Genomic DNA, 22,814 nt, shown 5'->3' with positions numbered 1-22,814 from the left:
TTCTATTCCCAGAGTGGCCTGCCTCCAGGGCTGCAGAGACCGAGAATGGAGAGACCGGGCCTCCTTCTACAGGCTGCCTCCGGGGCTCCGGGCTCCCCCCCCGGAGGCCGGGTGGTCAGAGCGGTGTCCAAGCTGGAACCTCGGGAGTCCTTGGGTTCGGGGACGTCCGGAAACTCGCGTGCTCTGGTGTCTGGGTTTTGTGCCAAGAACCAGTCACTGGGCCCACAACAGCAGAACAAGTGTAATGATTCGATTTCTTGTACCCGCTGTCACCTTCCTCCGTGTGTCTGCTGGTGATGGATTAACGTCTGCTTCCCCCGTCTCGATCTGCAGGAGACCTTGCATCGTTGGGTTCTTCTGCAGAGTGGAGAGAAATGGAGGCAGCAGACGAGATTATGACTTATTTTCCAACGCCGAATTTATAAAGAGATCTTTTGTCAGCCATTGCGCGGCACTTTGTGGGGTGAAATTAATCCCGTGAATAAAATCGCTAACCTCACCTAAAACAGGTGCTTTATTTAAAGGAGGATCGATGAGGCCTGTTAAATATTATTTTTAGTGTTGATAAAAGCTTTTCATAATCTTAGGCTGCGAATGGGATAAATGGGCAGTTCTGGGTGGCGCGCTGACAGCCGTCACGAGCTGGTTCCCCCCCCCGCCCAGGACGTCGGCGGGGCAGAGCCAGGCTCCAGGCTGCCCCGGGGCTGTGGCCTCCTCTGCTTTAACCTGGACGGGGAGAAAGGCTAGTTTCTGATGCAGCGATGCTACTGTGCAAACGTGCTCCCAGGATCTCCTCCCAGAGACCCTCGTCTGTGACTTACACAGCTAGACGTTCAGCTGTGTACCAAAAACCGCTCTGGAGGCCGAGAGACCACACCCCTGGCCCTTCGTTCTTTGCCCAGGGGTCTCATGAGTTCTGATTTTAAGGGGAACATTGGTAGTCCATTACTCAGGTGTGGTTCTTTGTGACAAGCTTCATTAAGTATGGTTTATTTCACAGTTCACAGACATTCAATCCTCGATGTGTGGTCCCCACCACAGGGCAGCCAAAGGCTGCGAGAAGCCAGCCTACTGTGCATTACTGATTTTTGTAGCCTTTGGCTCGTCGGGCAGTGAGTCCAAGACTCTTAGCCATCCTGAGCCAAATCCTCAACACCATCAAACAGTGCTAACTCCTGTAAGCAAAATCCTCACCGGCCCAAAGCAGAAACATCTGGAAAGAAGTTTAAATTCAAAATGTGTTCATTGGATAAAAATAAACATTAGATCTTGTCCAATCATTCTTACTCATCAAGAAGTGTGTTTTCCCTCTTTTGCCTCGTTCATCTTTGAGTTTGAAATCATCGAAGAACGCGGCGGAATTGCAATGAACGCCGGCACACTCACCTCCCTCGGGCCCTCACATTCTGGGTTTCCCGTTCCTGAGATAAAAGGAACTTAAGGAGGAAGGAGCTTGTAGGGTCAGCGACTTGCTGCTCACTGTTTCAGAGGAGCGCCACGAGAGCGGGCCGCGCCGGCGACTTTGGCAATGAGAACATATGCTCTCGCGCTTCTCTCTTCCCCCTTCCTGCTCAGGAATGTTCTGGAGGAGAGTTACGGACGCCCCAGCCCCGCAAAGCCCGCCCTGCGTGTGGAGACCTGCCCGGCAGTGTGGAGGACTTCTTCATTAGGACATCGAGCCTGTGGTCATATTTTCAGTCGCTGCCGTAACTGTCTCCTTGCAAGTGCTCCCACTTAGCCCGGGACCACCTAAGGCTCTGTGCGGGACACGGCAGCACCGTCTGAGACACTCCTATGATGTTCTGTACATCACACAGCTGCTAACAACCTGTCAAAGTCGTCCCGACACCAAACTGAGAAGTTGATGGTTTGGGTAACATATTAGAGGAGATGAAAAAAATAAAGATAGTCCTCATTACTGTAATAAAGCCAGCAGAGACACATGGAGAATCAATTACTGATCTGTGACCTAGTGAACCCGCCCTCCGTCAAGCAGAGAACGACACCTCGTCTCCTGCGTTATCAAGGGATTCAGGACGGGGCACTGTCTGAAGTCGAGCCACAAGTCAAGGCAGATCCGTTTCCTTAACTCGTCGCTGACTTAATTACCTCGTTCCCGAGCGCAGAGATCAAACGGAGCAACTTAAGGGGCTGCAGCTCTGCGCTGGCTGGAAACGAGAAGGAAACAATTAACACCAACAAGAGCCACGTCTACAGCTGTGACACCTCCTGGCAGAGGAGAGGAGACTCAGGGCGCAGGCGGGTGCGAAGTCCTTGACTGGCTCCCCTCTGGCTGCCTCATGGTCTGTCCAGGCCGGCCATGGCCACCGAGCGCTGCAGGGTGCGGTCAGGTGAGCTGGGATTCAGAGCTTGCAGTGCAGCCGGGGGCCGAAGGGCAAACCCGCCCGAGGACGTCTGTGCAGATGGCGGGGCTCCCTGGTGCCTCGCACGGGCCGACGGAGGGTGCCACTCTGACGGCACGCCCCGAGTTCCTGCGTCTCAGAGAAAAGGCTCTAATGAAGATTCTAATTAAAACTACACACGGACACACGAGTTCTTGTCACAGATGAAATGTTTTGTCTTTTGTCGCCCGGAGCCGTGCCCAGACGCTGTGTCCTGCACAGCAAGTGGGGCCCGTGGGACGACTGTCCAGAGCACACAGGAGAGCCACCAGCTATGGAGAGACGCTTGTTGCCTTTTTCATCTCATTTGTCACTCTCATGTCCTTCTTCTGCACAGAGAGGTGGCAAGGACACCAAACCAAAACAGAACAGACTCCCTTGTTGCCAGGCTTCGAGATGAAATTCTGGGGACGCTGTCTCTCAATGTCAGAGAAGCTCCTGGGAGCTGAGACACTGGTGATGATAATGCAGGCTCTGGGTCCGTGTCCCTTGCTCCCCCCCGCACAGTGCCATCGCCGGCACCACACTGCAGGCACCCTGGCTACGGGAGATCGGCTCCGCCAACACAAAGCTTTGTGCAGCCGGCAGGGCGCTACTCCCACTGGGACGAGTGGGACTGATCTCTCCGCATCACTGATGAGTCAGCCCCTTCAGCGCCACATGTGGCATCATCAGGGTCCAATGACACTCATGAAGTGGTTTGTAAATGATGACTCATCTCTACGAAGCTTGCACACAAATGAGTCACAGCTGGAAGGGTGTTTGGACCACTGGGCATTTGAAAAATGTGGGGTGTGGGTGGTGTGCCCTCCACAGGAAGTCTGTTGAGTCAGGGGGGGCCAGGAAAACCCCACTGTAGCCACACACCATGAGTCAGGTGCAGGGGCGCTCAACTCCCCAGCTGGCCTGAGGCACGTCACTAAAATCACTGCTTCTCCACCTCAGATTCGCACAGGAATCCTCCGGCTCAATGCAGATTCTGAGTCATAGCCCTGGGTGGGGCCAGAGGGGGTGAAAGTCTAGTCCGGGGGATGCTCCTGGCTGCCAGGCTGTGAACCATCCTTGGAGCAGCAAGTCCTGGAAGCCTCCAGTCTGTCCCCCAGGTCCTTTTCAGTGGAGCAGGCCCACTAACTGAATCCTAGGAGCACAATCATGGTAAGTTTCAGAGCACTGCGCCACTCAAAGAGATGAATGAAGTCAAAGTCCTCCGGAAAGATCTGGAGCACCAGGCACCTTGGCCGGCCCAAGTTCAAGGCTCACTTTGGGGAGCGCGGCCTTCTGGGACTCCCTACAGGCAGACGATCAGGTGGTGAAGAAGAGAACAGAATTCCCTGAGAGGAAGAAGTGGACCTGGTCAGGTGCAGGCAAGCACAGCGCAGGGAAAGCAAAGCCAGCCAGGCCTGTGCCCCTTCCCAAACTGCAGCTCCCTCCCTGTTTGGCTGAGCCTGCCGTGAGGGTGAGGTACAGTCATGGAGGGTAATTTCCAAGTCAAGAAATCCAGTGCTGACTGTGAGGCAATAGCTTGTCCGAACACCTTGTGTAATAAACTGATGGAGGTGTCCAGCCAGCTCCTTCCTGAACTGCCAAACAGTTCCTGGACACCCGGAAATGAGATAAGGAGGGAAGGGCGATTTAGCACAGGCAGCCACGGCCACTCACCAGCATCTTTGTTGAATGAGAGCCAGGCGCCTGGCCGGGTTGCTGCAGCCACCAGGGACACCAGGCTGAGCCATCATTCGATGCTGCTCTGCGGTGGGCAGCCCTGCCCTCCCGAAAGCTGGGTGATTCATTGGATTTAATATTGTCCCGAGTCTCACACCAGGGAATGCTGCAGGAACGTTTTTCAAAAAAAAAAAAAAAAAAAAAAGCGCACAGCCATTAAAAATAGTCTGTAGGCTCCATCCTATAAAAGAGGTTCTTTATTAACTACAACGATGGCAGCCAAATAGTTCAACTGCTGTGCGGTGGGTCACTGGGCACGCGATCACAAAGGCCACATTTTCGATTGTTTCACCTTTACTCCCCACTTATACTGAGGCTTTACCAGGTTGCGAGGCACAAGTCCTCCTGTGAAAGGCCCAGCATGGAAGCCGCATCGCGCTCACCTCCTCCCCTCGCCCACGCGGGGCCTGTAAATACCAGATCTCCTCAGTGAGTCTCTAGTCCCTCCACTGGAGGCTGGTTTATGGGCAGGAAGTAGGCGCTCCGGGGCGCCCTCCTTCGCCTCCTTACATAACAGCCGCTGCCTGGGGTTTAAAATCGCTCCAGTTTTTGTCCCCCTTCTGTGCAATTTTTAACACTAAAGCGGCTACCCCCGGGGATGCGGGCTCCGTCCCCCATCCCGACAGGAAAAGAAGTTTCTGTCCCAGCCTGGGTGGCTCCCACTGTTCTCCGGAGTCCCACGAGAGGGCTATCCCTTCCGGACTCTTGACACTCTTTCCCACGAGCTACCTGAGCCCAACCTCCTCTCCTCTCTCTCCCCGTCACGTGGTGAGCTATGGTCATCTGGAACCACACCATCCATGTACATGTTTTAAATTCCTCACTGACGGCATCTGCACTTCGTCCAGTATCTGCAGCTTCTACGTCCTTTAAGTTTAAACGGCACAGTCAACCTTTGCAGAAAATAAATGACTCACTGACTTGCAGGACTTTAAAGTAGGCTGACTTCTGGACACTGACTTCCGGGTCCAGAAGTCAACTTCCAGACACAGACTTCCGGAGGCGGGCTTCTGCACGCTGGCTTCTGTACACAGGCTTCTGGACCCCGACTTCCGGAGGCCGTCTCCCGACGCCAATTTCTTAACGCACACTTCCGGTGTGCTTTGCCCTGACGTCACCTGTGCAGCTGACGCTGCACACGTCAGTGTCCCGACAAAGGTCCCAGACCGGCGGGTCTGGGAGAATCGTGCCGTCTGTGTGCCAGTAGCTCGGCGTAGCCCCACAGTCCTGTGCACGGACGATGTCTGGGGAAAATGAGAACGCGATTTAGGAAGCCCCGCCACCCGCACACACTGAGGACTCAGTGGTGGTGTCCCTAGATGTCCCACTGGCTCCTCTGGGCACCTGCCCATCCTTCCCACCCAGACCTCTGCCATCTTCGGCTGTGCCACGTTCCCAGTAACGCACTTTAAAGGAACTTACCAGGAAGAAAGCGCTTCTTCAAGGCGTGTCTGCTTCCTCCAAACAAATGTCACTTTCAAAAAATCACTTTGCTTACGTAGGCCATATAAATTGTAGAATATGTGGACAACAGGAGAAAGCACAGGAAAACCCAAGTCCTCTGGTGGTCTTCCACGTCTGCAGATAAGCAAGGATACCATTTTGTGGGATTGCCTTCCAGTCTTCCCAAATTCTGTCCTTAAAAATAGCACAAGAGGCACTGTGAGCTCTCTTGAAAGTTGTCAGACATGAGCCTTTAAGATGCTTTACAAAGTGGTGCTTTAATCTCCTGGTCTGTGCTCTCCACCCGGGTCCCCTCCTGAAGGACTGGTGTTTTACAGTGAAATAAAAGGGTGGATGCTTTTCTGGTCTATTTCCCCTGAGCCAGTACGCTTTGTCTTAAATTACTATTTCTAGATGCTGATAACTTCAGATGTTGTATCTCTGGTTCTGAGCTCTCTCCCAGACACCAAAACCCTGTCCAGTCGCCTCCTGGGTGTCTGCACTGAGGGTTCAACTGTGGTGAACCTACTATCGATCTTACTGCTTCTCAGGAGCCTGTGCCTCCTTATCTCTGCCAAAGGCAGTCTCCTCATTTCCAAACTGGAAATCACCCCAAATTCCATGCTGCTATTTGTTAGCATCCACATGATCACAAGGTCATACCTGAACTCTACGCCAGAAACTTTCAAATGTCACCATTTCTCCTTCATGCCTGAAATCACTGCCTTAGATCAAAGCCCTCACCAGTGTCTTTTTTCTACTTTATGTTTCTAACCACAGGCATAATTCATTTTCAACAGGGAAAAAAATCAGCAAAAAAGAAGATTGGAATCTTCACATCCAGAATTGAGTACTGTTAACATGTGGGTGAGCACTAGAAATTGCTATCACAAGGGCCAACTGTTTGGTTAGTTACATTGTCACCATGGTGCCCTCCCAGGTCATTTTCTGTTTCCCTACATCCATTTCACTTTCAACATGATATTCCACTCTATAATCTGTGCCTTCTCCAGTTGAGATTAAACCAGGAAAGGCAATGCAAGAAGTTGGTTACAAAAGTGAGTTAAGGGCTGCAAAGACAAACTGGGGCCAGAGAAACGATTCAGAGATAGCAGCAGCCGGAGCCCCCGCCGCCCACCATAGGGTTGGGCTACGTCTTGTCAATTTTTTTTTCATTTCTACTGCGCCTCTCTTTTGGCCTCTCTGTTCTTTTTTCCTATGTTAAGTTGGGTTAATTGAATATTTTGGGTATTGAATTTTAATTCTTGTATGGGCATTTTAGCTATACCTTTGCATTCTTTGAGGGGTTTTTCTAGGAATTACACATATGCCTTTATCTTACCATGATCTAGTCATATGTAATATTGGGAAGCTTCATATAAAATGTTATAAGTATATAGTATAGTAGTACAATTGCATTCAGTGTCCTATCTTATCCTTTGTACTATGGTTGCCACAAATATCCACCTATCTATGTTATTAATTCCACTATAAGATATGATCATTTTTGCTTTAAGAACCCCTCATCTTACTGAAATTAAGGAAAGACAGATATATGGCAAATAGCTGTGCGTGTATGTGTGCACGCATGTATACCACACATGCAAACTGTACCCACATTTACCACGTTGGGCCCTCCTTTGTTCCCCCAAACTTAGTGTTGCTCTGGTGTCATTTCCTTCAGCCTGAAGAACAACTTTCCTGGTGACACAGACCTGCTGGTAACAAAGATTCTCTACTGCCAATTATCTGGAATATTTCTATTTTACCTTCGTTTTGAGCAATAGTTTTTCTAGATATAGAATTCTGGTTAACAGCACTTTTCTTTCTGGCATTTTAACTAAGTGGTCACGTTGCTTCCTGTCCTGGCTGCTTCCCGTGAGCGGTCGGTCGCCATTTGGGCCACGGTTCTCCCAGGTGTGATACTGCCTTTACATCTGTGTTTGACAACCGGGCTTCAATGTAGCTAGGTGTAGTTTTGGGGGGTTTTGGGTGTTTTTTCACCCTGCTTGAGGTTTGCTGAGTTTCTTTTTTATTAAATTTATTGGGATGACGTTGGTTCCTATGGCCACGTAGGCTTCAGGTGTATCTTCGAGTTGTAAATTAGCGCTTCACTCAACATTGGAGGCAAAAGGAATCCACGCTCTTTAGAAAGCCGCAGTGACACGCCGTGGGCTCCATCTGTGTGGGCGGCTTTGCCTCCAGCTGCCATTGCTCGTCTCCTGCATCCACCCCCGAAGTGCGAGGCATGATCTCATGCCTCTCCGCTGCTGCTTATGCTGAGGCTTCTGCTTTACGCTGCCTTTCTCCCAGTTCGTTATCAACTTACCAACACCCCACTTTCTCACTAGAGCCCGATTCAGATGTTTTCATTCTGGGATGCTTCCCCACGAAAGCCCTGGCAACGCAACAGCTCCTTCTCTCTGCCCCCAGCACTTCGCTTGGGCCCTTGACCGCCGCCCGTGAGACACGTCACTGTAATTGCGGTTCTGCTACTTCCCCGTCCGACCCATGTCAGGGACCCAGTTTTCCTAGTCTCCTTGTCGGCCTTGCACCTAGACCAGGCCAAAGGCACCCTGTGCATCCGTTCGATGAGTGTTCACAGGGGAATTTGATGAATCAATGAATGAGTGGAATTTACTGAAGACCAGGACAGCCCTGTGATAGGAGACACAGAATGACATTTTTCCTTGGAGGTCCCCTCACTGACGAGCACCAGTGTTTGGACTGTGCGGGAGAACGCGGAGGCCCCTAGAAAGCTTTGGGGACGAGCTCCCGGGTAACTCACGGTTCTCGAGTGGAGGCCAAGAGTGAGTTTTAAATCTGTGATAAGTAGATAAAAGCGGGAGCACTCCTTTTTTATTATATATTACCTCCCCGCTCATTGTGAAATCGTTTCATATTCATTGTGATAACACCAATCATTAATGTACTCATTTGGCATTCATATGGCTCTCTTATGCACTTCCATAGGGATCCTGTTGTAATTAACCATTAGTTAATGTTAATAGTAATGGGTGTTTAAAATAATGTGCTACCAGGTAGGGTCATTGACAGCAAAGAGATCTACATCTTCAAACACGAGGGACAGGGGACCCACCCCTCCCATTGGGAGAAGTTCTCAAGGGGGGTGGGGCGGGGGTTGGAGTTTGAGGCACTGATTTTTGGCCATCTGTCTGGGAAAACTGGGTTTCGATTTAACAAGAGAACTGTGACAACCTGACATTTGATTCAGCATTTTCCTTTCAGTTTATGTGCAGATCAACGGTGTCCTAAATTATCTATCCCTTAGCTGCCTCATTTATAAGCAGCGTTTTTCTGTTAGAGAGAAAACTCTGATTTTTTAAATAAAGGGCTGTTCTGGACGAGGATTTGGGGAAAATGTCAAAGTAACACGTATGATCGCCCTCAGATCACAGAAGTGCCAAATAGTAGTCGGTCAAAGGAGAGCTGGTGAGCCTAACCTCACATGGGGTGGTTTTGCAATGCAAAGCGAGGGAGCTCCCTGGCCTCACCAGCTGGGGTGCACTTTTGTGAAGTGTGGATGAGGGTGGAGCTTGTTTCCCGCCGGGTATGGGTAGATTCCTGGCCCAGGTGCCCTTGTCATTACCAACACCAGGAATTCTGGGGTTGGGCATTGCAGGTACATCAGCTTCCGGTCACCCACCTCCTCCCTCTAGCCCCGGTGCCTGGTGCTCTGAACCTGGCCGCCCCTTTTTGTGAACACAGACCTGGAAGGAGGAAGGGGCAGTGGGGCAGAAGGAACTCCGGAATCACCTGAGTCCAGGGCTCCTCGGGAGTTCCAGCACCGGTGGCCCCAGTGGTGTCTCCGAGAGACCCACATCTCGCAACCTCCGAAGCTCCTCTGGCCTCGTGCCCAGGCAGGAAGTTGGGCACAAGTTCCCTGCGTGTCCGCAGAGGCCCAAAGTGCCACCTGTCGGGGAAAGCCACTCCCGTCTGCATGAGAAAGCCTCGTAAGCCGAGCAGGCAATGAGACTAGCTCTTCGACTAGCCAGTCCACCCTCCACCGTATTCAGACGTGAAAGGCGGGCATGCGCACAGGGGCACACGCTGACCCCGCCTCCCAGGCCTGCACGGCCCACAGATTTCTGGGCCTGAGAAAGTGTGTTTGGTGCAGAGGAGAGGGGCGAACTTTCGAGCACTAGAAGGGGGAGGGAGAGAATACCCCCGAGCGGGACCGGAGGGAGGGAAACCCAAAGTGGCCAGCGGAGTGCCACCCTGGGACCCACTTGGACGCAGCTCCGCTCGGCAGGGTCCCCGGCTGCCCCCTTCCTGGGCAGCCCTGGCAGGGAGGCTGTGGGGTGCGAGGCGCCTGAGTGGGTCCGCAGGGAGGAGTTTTTGGAGAAGGAGGGCACAGTGAGGTTCGCACTCGGGTTTCTGGAGGGTGGTGCAGACGCAGCCTGAATGGGGCGGAGGCGACAGGACCGAGCCAGTGCCCCTGACACCCCAGCGCGGGTGTCCCCACTGTGCAGAACGCTCGCTTCTTTCCTCCTCCAGGAAGTCCTCCCACTGACCAGACCCACAGGATTGTGAACAGTTGTCCCGCCCACCCTAGCGTGGAAGATCCTAACAGCATCAACGAGTTTACCGATGTGGAAACTGAGACACGGGGAGAAGGATGCATGGTTGACAGCACTTGCCCCCTGTGTCCCTAGCCCCAGCTGGCTGCTGCCCAGGGCACAAGGCATTTCCAGAACCCCTGAAGGAGGGGAAATTCGGCCCACCTGCTGCGCACAGCAGGGGTTTAAGAGAAGAAACAAAGGGGGTGGTGGGTTTGGAATGTGTCCCCAGGTGCTTGTGACCACAGGAGGGGGTCGCCAAGTGTGAGTGTCCATGTCACCTGCCCGTCAGCCCGCTGCTGTGCCTCACAGGCAGACGGTAGGATCCTGGAGATGACAGGACTCGGCGCCGCCCGCGGTCCTTTTCCCAAACATCGTGCGGTTGGGGTCTTACAGCCACAGACCAAAGGTGGCTAAACGGGCCCCACGCTCGTCTCTGTGTTTGTCCGCACGGGGCACGACGTGTTAAGAGCATCGCCATTCCCCTGCTCTGATGCGGCGGCATCTGTTCACTCTCCGACCCACTGTTTGTTAGCAGTCAGGAGGGGGAGGCAGGACAGGGGGCCGGATGCTCTGTCCCACGGGACCCTGGCTGCCTCTGGCCTCACATCCCCCCCGCCTCACAGGCTTTCCGTTGAGTGAGTCAGTCTTCAAACTCTTGCAGCGTCTTCCTTTTGTGAGGAATCTAAAACAGGCAAACTCAGAAGCAGAGAGGAGAACTGTGCGTTCCAGGGGCTGAGGGGAGGAGGACAGGTGGAGCTGATCGAGGACGGGTACCCAGGTTCAGTGATGCAGGAGAAATGCGTCCGGAAGCTACTGTGCAGCAGAGAGCCTGGGGCCGGCTGCTCTGTGTGGTGCGCTTCCGGTTCACAAGAGGGCAGGTCTTGCCGTTCAGTGTTCTTAGCACGAGGTTGTTAATAATAAGAAGAACCCTGCAAAGGGCAGGGACACCTTGTAGAGGATGTGTTGGGGGTGAGGGGCCCCCCAGGTGCACACCCACCCCAGACTGAGATACGCACAGCTGTTGATATGCCAGTCACACCTCAATAAAGTGTTTTAAGTGCAATGAGGGCGGAATAGTTCTAGAACAGTGTGCTCAGACCATGTTTACAACTATTCTGGTAGCTGGTGGAAGGATTATTAAGTCATCCAAAGAAAGTATTTACAGACTTTTCCTGTATTAGTTTGAAAATAATTAAGCAGCATAAAATACTTCAGTTAAAAAAAAAAAAACAACCCTTGGAAATACAGAACCCACTCACCCAGGGAGAAAAGTATTTTTCCTGTGCAAGCTGAATACATTCCTGTTTCCCCCGCTGTACATGGGAAGGGCGGGGTCTCCCCAGCGCTCCCTCAGGACGGCCTGGAGTTGCCCCTTCGGGGATGGAGCCTCACCAGCGGGGACCCAAAACGCCCACATCTGCTACCAAACCGCACCCCATAGTAAGTGGGATCTTTGAAAGAGAATTTTTGAAGGTTTGTCTGGAGTAGGAATAGAATTCATGTCACCATCGGCGGTGCAAATGAATGGCACAAGCGGTCTTTTTGATGAGGGCAGACCCACCCGGATTCCAAGGATGCAGCCTCACGTCCTTCAGAAAGAGTCTCCACAGCCCGAGTCCTGGAAAGGAATCGTGATGCCACAGCAGCGAGCAAGGGGGTCGCCGGTGAAGATGGGTGAAGGCTCGACTACGCGAGGGCAGCCCCCTGCTGGGTCCTACTTGTGTGCCCAGCTCAGGGTGTGCAGCTGAGAAAGACCGTGAGCCCCTGCTGCTCAGGGGGTGGTCCCCAGAGTGGCAGCGTGCCCACTGCCTGGGAGCCCCAGAGCCCTTTGCCCGCCCAGTCCCGGCCGCACCAGCGGTCCGGACGGTGCCGAGGGTGCAAAGGTTGGAGGAGCGCCACGCCCGAGTGAGTGAGGCTTGGCTCTACTTACGTTTACGGAGCAGGGACAGTGCGTGGTCCTCCCAGGGCCTACAGTGCTCTTCCCAGGATCGCCGCCCACAGAGAGGAGAGGCAGGACCTCGCCCTCGCCCACCGCACGCAGTCCAGGGCTGACGAGCAAGTGGTCACACTCTGTGCTCCGAACCGAGACCCTGCTGGGGCGCTGGACTGGGTCGGCTGCGCCCACCCCTGGCCCTCCCAGGGTTCTTTCAGACAGCCCGGCCGATGGTAACGGGGAAGGAAGCCAGTGAACCCAGACCCCCGGGGCAGCCACTCCCGTTCGCACCCTGTTTGGGTTTCCTGCCGCAGTGGACACCCCGGAGGAAAGTCCGGCACAGGGCCACCCGCGTGGGGCACGTCACAACCCGCATCTGAAAGTACAGTCTTTGTATTTGGTATGTGGCCAGCGTGACTCTCACTCATCATGAACACTAAGCTTCAGCACGATTCTTCAAACAGTATCTCAGATTTTTATGCGGGGCAGGAAAAAACATTTTCTTTCCTCCCTAAAATTTTTACAGAAACACAAAAAGAGGGTCTCCCCCTCCCAGCTCCTCAGTCATAACTATGTTTTCTAGTCACAGGGCACTTCCTCTGAAATACTGAGCTTTTCAGGACAAAGAACCCCCAAATGGTGGCTAGAAAGTTCCTCCACTTGAGGAGAAAACTCGTAGGCAGACAAGAGAGACAGGAGAGAGGCGGACGCCACCCTTCCGGGCTCAGTGAGGTCTGCCGTCCACTGTGAAACCCCCAGGGACAAGTTCTTCTGAACACTGCGCACGGCACGTCTGTTCATCACGGGCAAACACGGTGTTTCTACACGGGGGTGGGGGTCAGATGGCAGTGAGGAGACCCTGGCAACATGGCGATATTGGGCTCAGAACATAGGGCCACCAGCGCCTCCCTGTTTCCAACCCAAATGTCCCCACAGTGAAGAGAAAGCCCTTGATGTCACCTGGGTGAAGAAGATAGGCCCCTGGGGTGTGGGTGAGCCGGGCCCTGAGGCTGGTCCACGGGGCCAGCAGCCCCGGGCGCCGCTGCAGGTCCCAGCAATAAGAGTCTAGGAACATCAGGGACATGGGGAAGGGCTCTGTTTCTCATCAAGGTCAGTGTTTATAACCCTGGGGAGAACGCACACTGAATCTCATGACCATAAATCCCCAGCTCCAGCCAGGCTGGAGAGTCCTCATCTTCAGCTGCCGTGCCTTTTGAATTTATTTATTTTATTTTCTCAGTTGCCTCCTTTCTGAAATGGGATGGAGCCACTTCCCCAAAGCTACTGCAGACTGGGGAAGACATTGAGCACCAGGGCCGAGAGCCCCCGCAACGCTCTGCCCTGCAGCCGTGCGTCTGGCCCCCTCCTTCCAGCAGCCCCGCCATGTGGCTGCAGACGCAGTCCGTCACGGAGATGGCTCCTTCCCGCAGGTCTGCAGCACTGGTGGTGGGAGACTCAGGTTCCGGAATCTGTCTCCTTCCACCAGCTTGTAGTGTTGTGTTTTGTCTTTCCAACGTAAAATACGCACAGGTACCTAGGGCCCGCTTTTGGGGGTGCACAGGCAGCGATAGGTCAAGATGCACCAAGGGCACAGAATGGCAGGTGGCGCCCTGAGCGCCCCTCACTCCCAGATTCATTGCTGATTGCAGGCTGGAGCCCTGGTTGGCACATGGCCATTCCTGAGCTGCAGGTGTGACAAGGCTCAGTGACAGTTGGCTGCAGCAATCAGGGCAGGTCCACAGGGACTGGGGATGAGTGGGAGGGGACACAAGGGGCGAGGAGGGTGTGGCTGTCACCCTGGGGGAGGGAGTCGCACATCCACCTGTCACCTGGTGGAGCGATCAGGTAACAGCAGCAGCTGTCCAGGGCTGCAGGGACAGAATGCAGTGCACCCGTGTGTGGCAGTCTGCACCACCCTCCCTATCTGTGCAGCACAAAGCCGGTAAACACGGCCGCCCCGGGGAGCACCCCAGGCTGTCCAGGCGGCTCGCAGAGGCCGGTGGCCACCCAGCGCCTCCCGGAGAGAGCACCAGATTCTGCTGTGCTCAGACTCACCCTCTGTCTCTGGGCTCAGGCTGCCCGGCCGTGTCGTTTCCCGGTTCCATTGTTCCCTCCTGGTCGCTTTGAAAGTTGTTTCCGTTTGCCACTTGTCAGCTTTGCGTGCATCTCGTTGTTCTTTCCTCTCCCCGCTCTGCCCCCACCCGCACCCCCAGCGGGAAAGGAGGCCCAGGTCTGCGGGACCAGGTGCCAGTACAGCCGCGTTGAGAAATGGTCACGTCGGTAGGGTTCTGACACTGCGCTGCTCCTCCTGTGAACTTGGCGACCGGGCCGTACGCCCTGCCAGCCAGCAGCTAAGCATTTGTCAACCCGGACTCTGAAGGGCTCCATGGGGCAGTTCCAGGGGGATTGGCTAAAGGTGCTTCTTCTCCCCCCAGAATTTCCGTGGGTCTGCTTGTTGCAAAGACGAGAGGGACAGACCCACAAAGTGATAACCAGAAAGGCAGACGTGAATTCATCAGTACTGGTCAGAAGGTGGCCGGGCACACAGACGCAAGCAGGGAGACGGATGGCACAGGGTTGCCCGCAGTCATCATGGTGCCCGGCCTCCTGCTCCAGGGTGCAGGTCTGCGGAAGGCCGGGTGCACCGCCTTCCACACACCCACCTGGACCACCAGCAAGGCCTGTCCTTGGGGGAAGAGAAGGGGCCCAGAGCTCCTCCCTCCCCCTCTCCACACCTCTTCCCCCTTCCCTGCTGGATCTGCGGACAGGAGGAGCTGGGCCAGTGGGAGCTGTGGCCCTAGCTCAGGTTCCTGTGGGGCAGGTGGCCCCGTCCCCCCACCCCAGGCAGCACAGCCAGCAGTCAGCTGGGCAGCCTGAGTGTGTAAAAGGCCAAGAAATGTTCGCTGTAGCCCAAGACCTGGCAACCACAAGTGAGAGGTGGTTTTCTCGCAGCAAAAAATAGACCTCGCTGACAAATTGTTTAAATGATTGATTTTAACTTTTCTCCCTCTTTGTAGCAAGAGGGCAGGTCTGCGAAGTTTCCAGTCAAAATGGCTCATGAATGGCTAATCACAACAAGCCTAACAGTCTTTTGATTTCCTGACAGATCCCTGGTACTCGTGAATTTCGCATGATTGATGGCTGCCGACTGACAATGGGTTTTATGGAATAATGAGTCCCAGACGGCACACGGCTGAGCGCACAAATGAAACACCCTGCCCAAGAGGTGTACACAAGTCGTGATTAAAGAGCCGCACTTTCAAAACTGCTCCAAACAGATCCATCGCCAGGACCCCGGAGAGCAAGCAGCGATTCCGTTCGCCACCGAGCTGCCCGGGAGAGTCCTTGCCCCTCTTCCTCCTGGGACAGCCTCCTCCACCATGAGCCCACCTTCAGTGGGGAGGACGTGGTCTTTGTCTCCAGTGATCTCACCGCTGGGAGGGAGGACCCTCGGGACAGGGTCCGCAGCGATGGCCAGCAACGCAACCTGTGGTCAGACCACGCTGAATCACGAGCTTGGAAAGACACTGGGCTCCATCAATAACCCAGTGACTAGGAAAACCCGTGAGGGGCTAGGCCACCACAGCGGGCCGGGAGAGAACAAGTGCCGTGGGTGGGGCAGCCCGGGCCCAGGTCCTTCCGCAGAGAGAAGCCGTGCAAAGTCTGCATCTGCACACGGGAAGGTCGCTAGTAGGTTCAACTTGATCTCATTGGTGCGCACGTATTTTTGTCCAGTTTTGGAACCCAGCCCAGTGTGGGCCTGGTAAAAAGATAGGGCGGAGGGGGCGGCCAGGAACCGAGCTCCCCACAGGGTAATTAATGGAGCTGGTTTCCAGGGGTGCCCACCTATAGGGGCCGAGGGTGGGGGCCCTCAACACGTGGCCACCTGGAGCAGGGTGATGAAGACGCCGTGGTCCTCAGACGTGCAGCAGGCCCCACATCCAAGGAGCTGATGGCCCTAACGCCTCTCCGCTCTCCCATGGAGCGCTCGGTTGAATCTCGTTTCCTGGGCCCTATGGAAGGTCCTCCCTACAGACCACACCCACAGAGCAATCCCGCCGCCCAGCGGCTGGCCGGGAAGGATCGGGAAGGACCGTGCAGCTCCTTGGCCTCCCACTCCCGGGACCGAGGGACGCAGGGAAGCAGCCGGGTTCAGCTGCAAGGGTGCAGCGCCCTGCGGGCTCCGCGTCTTAGGACACAAAACCTCAGGACACGGCGTGTACTCGAGCTGGGCTCCAAGGGAACTGCCAGCCTGACGGGCGGACAGACGGACGACAGGAGCCCAGGCAGAGCTGAGACGGAGGTCATGGAGCAGGTGCGCAGAAGTGAGGCGCAGAGAGAGGACGTGGGACTGACACGTGTCGCGGGTCCCAGTAACAGGGCCCCGGTCAGGGGGCCACAAGAACAGCCCTGGCTCCCTAACAAAGTGCTCAGACCAGGCCCAACAGCAAAGGCAGAAACTCGGGTGGGTAAGCAAACCCCGTCTCTGAAGGGTGAGAGACAGGTCCTGTTTCACAGGGACACCGGAGGGCACAGAGGCCAAGGGCGCAGTCGGCAGCCTTTGAGGACCAAGGCAGTCAGCAGCCTGAAACAGCGCCCTCGTGCGGGTGGGAGGCCCGCTGTGGCTGTGCGCGGAACTGAAGTCCAGTATTTATTCCTGCGCTATTCGCTGAATGACTCTGGAAGGGAAGAGAAAGTGCTATGTAAATAGAAACCCTTATTATAGCCAGCAAATTGGATGCATACGGTGATTAATTTGAAATCTGTTTGAATATCCTCTGGATTATTTTGCCGAGGTTCTGGATGTGCAGTGCGAACTGGCGACTCTGAAAATTGATGTCGAGGGCACAAGACAGGGCTAATTAGCCCAGAAGCTCCTCCAGTCTGAAAACCTGGGAGGAGTCCTCCCCACATCAGAAGTGAAGATGAGCTCGGTGCCCTAGAGCTGACCTCTGTGGACGCCACTGTCATCTCAGGCTGTGGGATTATTTGGCATAGCCACCAGGCCACTTGGAGAGAGCTGCGGACCCAGTACCATGGGGCACGGTGGTGGACCCTGGTCACCCGGTGGCGGCAGGGACACGCCTCCCGAGAGCAGGCTCCCCAGGACCGGGCACAGGCCGGTGCTTTCAGCCCTTCGGTTTTATGTGCAGTCAATTCATATGGGGTGATTTTCAAAGAAAGGAAAAAAAAAGGAATTAATGATGCATATCCAATCTAAAAGATAGTGTTATCTCTTTATTTCCCTCCTTGTGTTTCATTTCATTGATTTTGCCCTATAAACTTAAGTCACGTAAGCATATAAAATGATGCAATATTGCGGAACAGGATGCTTTACATGACAACGTGCCAGCCCCACAGCCCATCCCCCGCCATGTGCATGCGCGTGCGCGCAGGCGCAGGGCGCAATGGAAAGGCCTGGAACAACTTCCCGGTGTCTGCAGCCCTACGTGAGTTTCCCGAGGCCGAATTCCAATGTCTGGGAAGGGGAGGTTCAGGAAGGGTCAGAGGAGACTCCACGGGTTCTCCCCTTCATTTGTTCACGTCCACTCACTCCGCACACACAGGGACTCCAGGATGCTGAGCAGGGGTTTCCTGGGGATCAATGGACACGCACCATGCTGTGAAGGGACTCGCAGGCAGCAGTGGGGTGACCCCAGCAGCCCCACAAAGACACAGCAAGTGCTTGACCAGGTGGGCTGTGGGTGGGACCCCGGGTGGGACCCCCCTCCCCCTCCAGGTAGGAGGGGACAGAGAAACCAGGCCGCCCAAGTCCAGCCCCAAAGAGAATCCCATCGGGATTCTCTGACACCCTCCAGAGAGCCCAGCAGCACGGCCGCCACACCCAGCTGGAGCCTGCGGGTCGCAGCAACATAACACACAGTGCGATTCAACTGCTGGACTGCGGGCTGCAGACCCAGGGGAGTTAGAACTCCTGCTTCAGGTTTTCTGACTTCGCAGAGAGCGATCAGCTCCCAGGGAGACAAGAGAAGTAAAACCGGACCTGCCAATAACACCCCTCATCTGAAACACAGGGGGTGGGGGTGGGAGACCGCATGTCCGCCCCTGGTGCAGACGACCAGACTCAGCGGGGAGACGGGGCTGAGCCGGGGCTGAGCTGCGGCTGAGCTGGGGCTGACACAGACGCTACACCCACCTCTGATCGTGGGTCTCCTTTGTTTCACGTATTCACGGAGTGCTGGCGAGGTCCACCCCCGGGCCCTATGGTAGAGCCGTGATGCCTCCCAGTAAGCAGGGGAGAACTCAGGGGCCTGCTCGGGACACCCCGGCCATTTGTTGTAACCAAACCAGTTTGGGCTCCTTGAACTCCAGGGTCATTTCCCCAGGTCAGTGGTCAGCCAGAGCCCCTCGGTGTATCCTCCCACCCCACCCTCCAGGCACCACATCCCCGAGAATTATTCACTGGCTTCCAGGGACACTAATGAGAAAGCAAGGCCAAGGGCAGCCCCTGCCCAGGTGTTGTGTGGGGGTACTCGAGGGTCCCTGTGCTTGTCCGCATTGTCAGTTGTCACCTTGGGGGTGGTGTTAATTGAGCTGCAACAGGAAGGGTGACTGTCAATGGTAGGAGGACAGGACACCATACGTCGGTCAAGTGTGTCCAGCCACCACCAGCATCCTCAAAGCAATAACTCCGTCTCATGTCTTTCACATTTACTAGCAAATTCGCCGTTTAATCTTTAAGAGAGAAGTTACTTATTCTCAGTCCCCCGCTCCCCGCGCTGTGATCATCTCACACCACTCACCCCGGCCGGTGGCGAAGCCCATCACGCTCCCCAGTCAGGCCAGTTTTTCACTAGTGGGCACCCTTCCTGAGGAGGCCGCCTCTGCAGATGGCTGGTCAGCGGTCCACACTAGTTTGTCCCCGTCTGTGGAGCCCGTAACTCCTCGTTTGAAAACCGCTCCTCCAGAAGCCCCTTGGCAGGAGGCCGGGTGAGCGTCACGATGGGGTTCTTATTTTTTCTTGAGAAAAAAAGGCAGTGGAAATCCAAAGAAGAAAGAGAAGAGCAATCCCCCACACACTCTGTGGGCCTCAGTGCCCACCTCAGTCCATCCCGATTGTTAATGGGTACAGGGTCCCTTTGAGTTAGGAACAGAATTAATAAATCCTATTTTCAGTTTTAAAAATGGAGGCAGGGGGTAAATTCCTTAGCATGACTCGAGACCTGTGGGCCAAGAAGCATTTGCATAGCTCAAAACAAGCACGTGAATGTCCATGAAATCTAAATTTTAGACATTGATCGCATTAACATTACCTCTGGAGAGAGTAATTTCTGCAAAGGACCAACCAAAGTTTCTGTCATTGTTCCTACCCAGACACAGAAGGGCGTATGGAGCACTGACAAGGCCACAGACTGAGCACCCACTACCCCTCAGTGTCCCCGGTGAGCCAGCCAGGTCCCACGCAGGAGCCCGCTGCACTGAGGCATGGACACTCGTCCCGAGGCTGGTTCACCCACACGGGGAAACGCTGACTCTTACTTACAACAGGAGGCTCTAAACTATCTCTTGCTCTTCGCTCCTGTATCTCACTCAGCTAAATTCAACATGGCCACACACACGTTGAGAAATCACACTTGTCACCAAGTGAAGGGGACAACTTAACACTGGGTCCCTGGTGAATAAATGCAGTTGTCTGTTAGAGAGGGTTTTGAAAACTTATCCAGATTATCAGGAAGTGTGGGCCGCTGAGATGCAATTTTGGGATCTCGTTTTATTTGTTCCTTATGTGGTTGGAATCGGGGATGTTCTCTCATTCTGATCCTCAAACAAGTAGAAGTAGGAGCCATTTCCGATATGTGAGCGGAGTAACCGCCTGGTCCCATACACGGCCAGGAGGTCTTCCCGGTGGGCACAGCTGCAGGTTTCGGCCCTGGTGTCTTTGCTCGAATACGCCACGGTCTCTGTTTCCGAGCTTCCTGGGTGAGAAAATCAGAGAGCCCTGACCCTGCCAATGGCCTTTGAGATGAAGTCATGCAAACCCGAGGATGGCAACGTCCGATGTCATCGTGGAGCTGAGTCCTGGCGAGCACTGGCCAGAGACCAGCAGGACACCTGCCCCAGCTCCGAAGTCCCCACAGTTGATGGGAAGAGGGGCTTGGGATGTGTGGGCTGTGGACACAGGTCCCCCCTGGCCACGGCCACAGAAGGCTGTTCTCTCTCACCCTGTGGTGCCTGCCCCCGATTCTTTGGTGGCTACATTCCCAGTCCAGAAGGGGACTGTGGCCACACCACTTTCTATACTGAGTCAACCGCCACAGGCGCTACTTCTAAGAGGCACACACAACGTCCAATGGGAGCAGGAGGGGGTCAGAGGCGACATCGCCGAGGACCGCTCGCCGAGCTGTGGGTGGACAGCAACTGCGAGCGAGACTCCGCCACCTGTCCCTTGCTTCTGCCTGTCCTGCAATGCCCCCCTCCTCACTCCGGCCCCATCCCACACCCACCCCCCCACCTCGGCCCCGTCAGCTACGAGTCGCTGCAACTCCCTGACGCAAGGGCTCCTGCCGTGAGCCCTTCGAACTGACCCGTCTCCTTTCCTTCCCTCACTGCACCGTCACGCAGACGGCCATGTTTGGTCCCACCTGGGAGACCGCGACCGACCACCCGGGGGGCGGCGGCTCCCGTGCCTTCCTCCTCTCCCTACTTTTCCTTCTTCCTCTTGGTCCAGCCCATGGCACGCTCCACGGACTACAGATGATAAATTTTGCACGAATGGCTGAATGAATGAAGCTCACCCCAGAGCTGTAAGGAGGCACTTGAAGAACTCGAGGTGGAGACACTACGACATCTGCTTCGCCCCCTCCTAAACTCCGGAAGGGACGGGAAGTCGGTTCATGCGTTCTTTTGTTCATTAGTTAATCCACCGAAGAAATAATCACTGAGGATCCACGACATGCAGGGCTCGGGGCTCAGCGATGGCCGGGCAGAACTCTCCCCTTCCCCAACTAAGTTCACTAAATAGTCAAGAAAGACACATGAGGCAAAGAATCACTCAAACACCCCAAAAAAGTGCGTGGCTTTGCCCATTCGGACTCAGAGATGGATGTGGGCTGCGTGTTTCTTACCAGTTCCTCAAGTGGCACCTGTGTACCAGGGATTACAGTGGACACGGGCACTTAGCCTCGGCAAGCCCACTCTGACAGCATGTCACGGTGGCAAACCCCACAGGACGCGGACCTGACAGCTCGCTGTGTGTCATGCCGTTCCCAGGACAGCGACGTTTCGCCGCAGGAGAAAGTCTGGACAATCGTGTGGCTGTTCTCCGCCTTGACATTTTTCCTGGATGGAAAGGAAGACTTTTGGCACAAGGGCGTATCCGATATGCAAGTGAACCTGGACCTTGTCCTATGCCGGATTGTGCTCAGGTCTACATTTAGATGTGAGCCCTCAGCATCTCAGACTTGCTGTCTTTTCTGGATCCTTCCTAAACCATATACCCACAGGCCAATGTGAAAAGAATCGTGTGGCCATCAAAATTCGTTAGGGACCACTTACCAACCAAAAATGTAAAAATCTGCCCCATGTTTGACTGACCTTCGTTACACAGCGTGTGCGTGTGTACGGAAGTGACTGTGTGTAAACGTGGCTGAAACGTACATGAAGAAGAGTGGGGACAGCAGCCACATTAAAGTGCTTTCTTTAAACATTGTTATTTAACACTTTACAAGTAAAATTGTGAAGGAAACAAATCAAAAGTCCTTGAAAGGGAGTTTGAAAGTGAGTAGCTGTTATTCTTCTCAGGAGCAGGAGGAGAAGAACAGGGGTCCGTGGACCAGAACCTGAGGACGCACCCTAATTCTGACCCTGACACTGAACCTGCAATTGACCTGGAAAAAACCGGCTACTCACTGTGTGCCTCACTTTCACCCAAGTAGATCTGAACTTAGCAATGACCCTTAGTTACCGCTGGGAAAATACTTGCAGTAACGCTTCTGAACTTATGGAGAAGCATACAGAAAGCTGTGACAAAAACGATTCAGAAGAAGCTAGATCCCTTGTGTAAAGGTTAAAAGACACTCGAGATAATTTAGACCACAAAAGAGAACACCAAGGAGTGACTCCGTTACTATCTTCAATTTATGGTGATATTTTTGTATTCATCTCGGTCCTTCTTTTTCTTGCTCACTCTCTTGCAAGCTCTCCAGCTTCCTTGAGCGCTCTCCCCCCTCCCCCCCCACTTCAGAAAGAAGAAACACGGGCCTCACCTATCACTCATCCCCTCTCAACTCAGCCAAACCATTAGCCTCCTGACTTTCTTGGGCCCTGAATCAAGGTCACCCACTTGAAAGTGACCTCCTGTACCACCTAAACTCCTTTCAGCCTCTGGCGTGTCTGCTGACATTGATTGGAAAATCCCCAATCTCGTATCCTGTTTCTTGGCTCCTGGGCCACCTGGAATTGTTAGAATAAAACACAGAATCCCCCGAATTTGTCATACCTTGGAACTCATATAAACCTAAAAGCAATTCTCGTATATTTGTTGTTACCCACTTCTGTAGTAGCTCCTTCAGCAATGGCCTGACCTCGAACTTGACTGAAATATTCAGACCATGAAGGTCACTGATAGAAAGGAATCCACAGTGAGTGAATCAACATGAGACATGAATGCAGTCATCATATGACTGACTCGTTCTGCAACACGGAGAGGGTGAAAGATACTGAACTCAGACTCTCTGCCAAAACCATCGAATTTGGATCCCACGCCTGGAG

The sequence above is a fragment of the Artibeus jamaicensis genome, unplaced genomic scaffold (assembly GCF_021234435.1).
Source record: "Artibeus jamaicensis isolate MK-2021 breed Jamaican fruit bat unplaced genomic scaffold, CSHL_Jam_final contig_354, whole genome shotgun sequence".
NCBI lineage: Eukaryota > Metazoa > Chordata > Mammalia > Chiroptera > Phyllostomidae > Artibeus > Artibeus jamaicensis.
Note: the sequence above shows the minus strand (reverse complement) of the source record.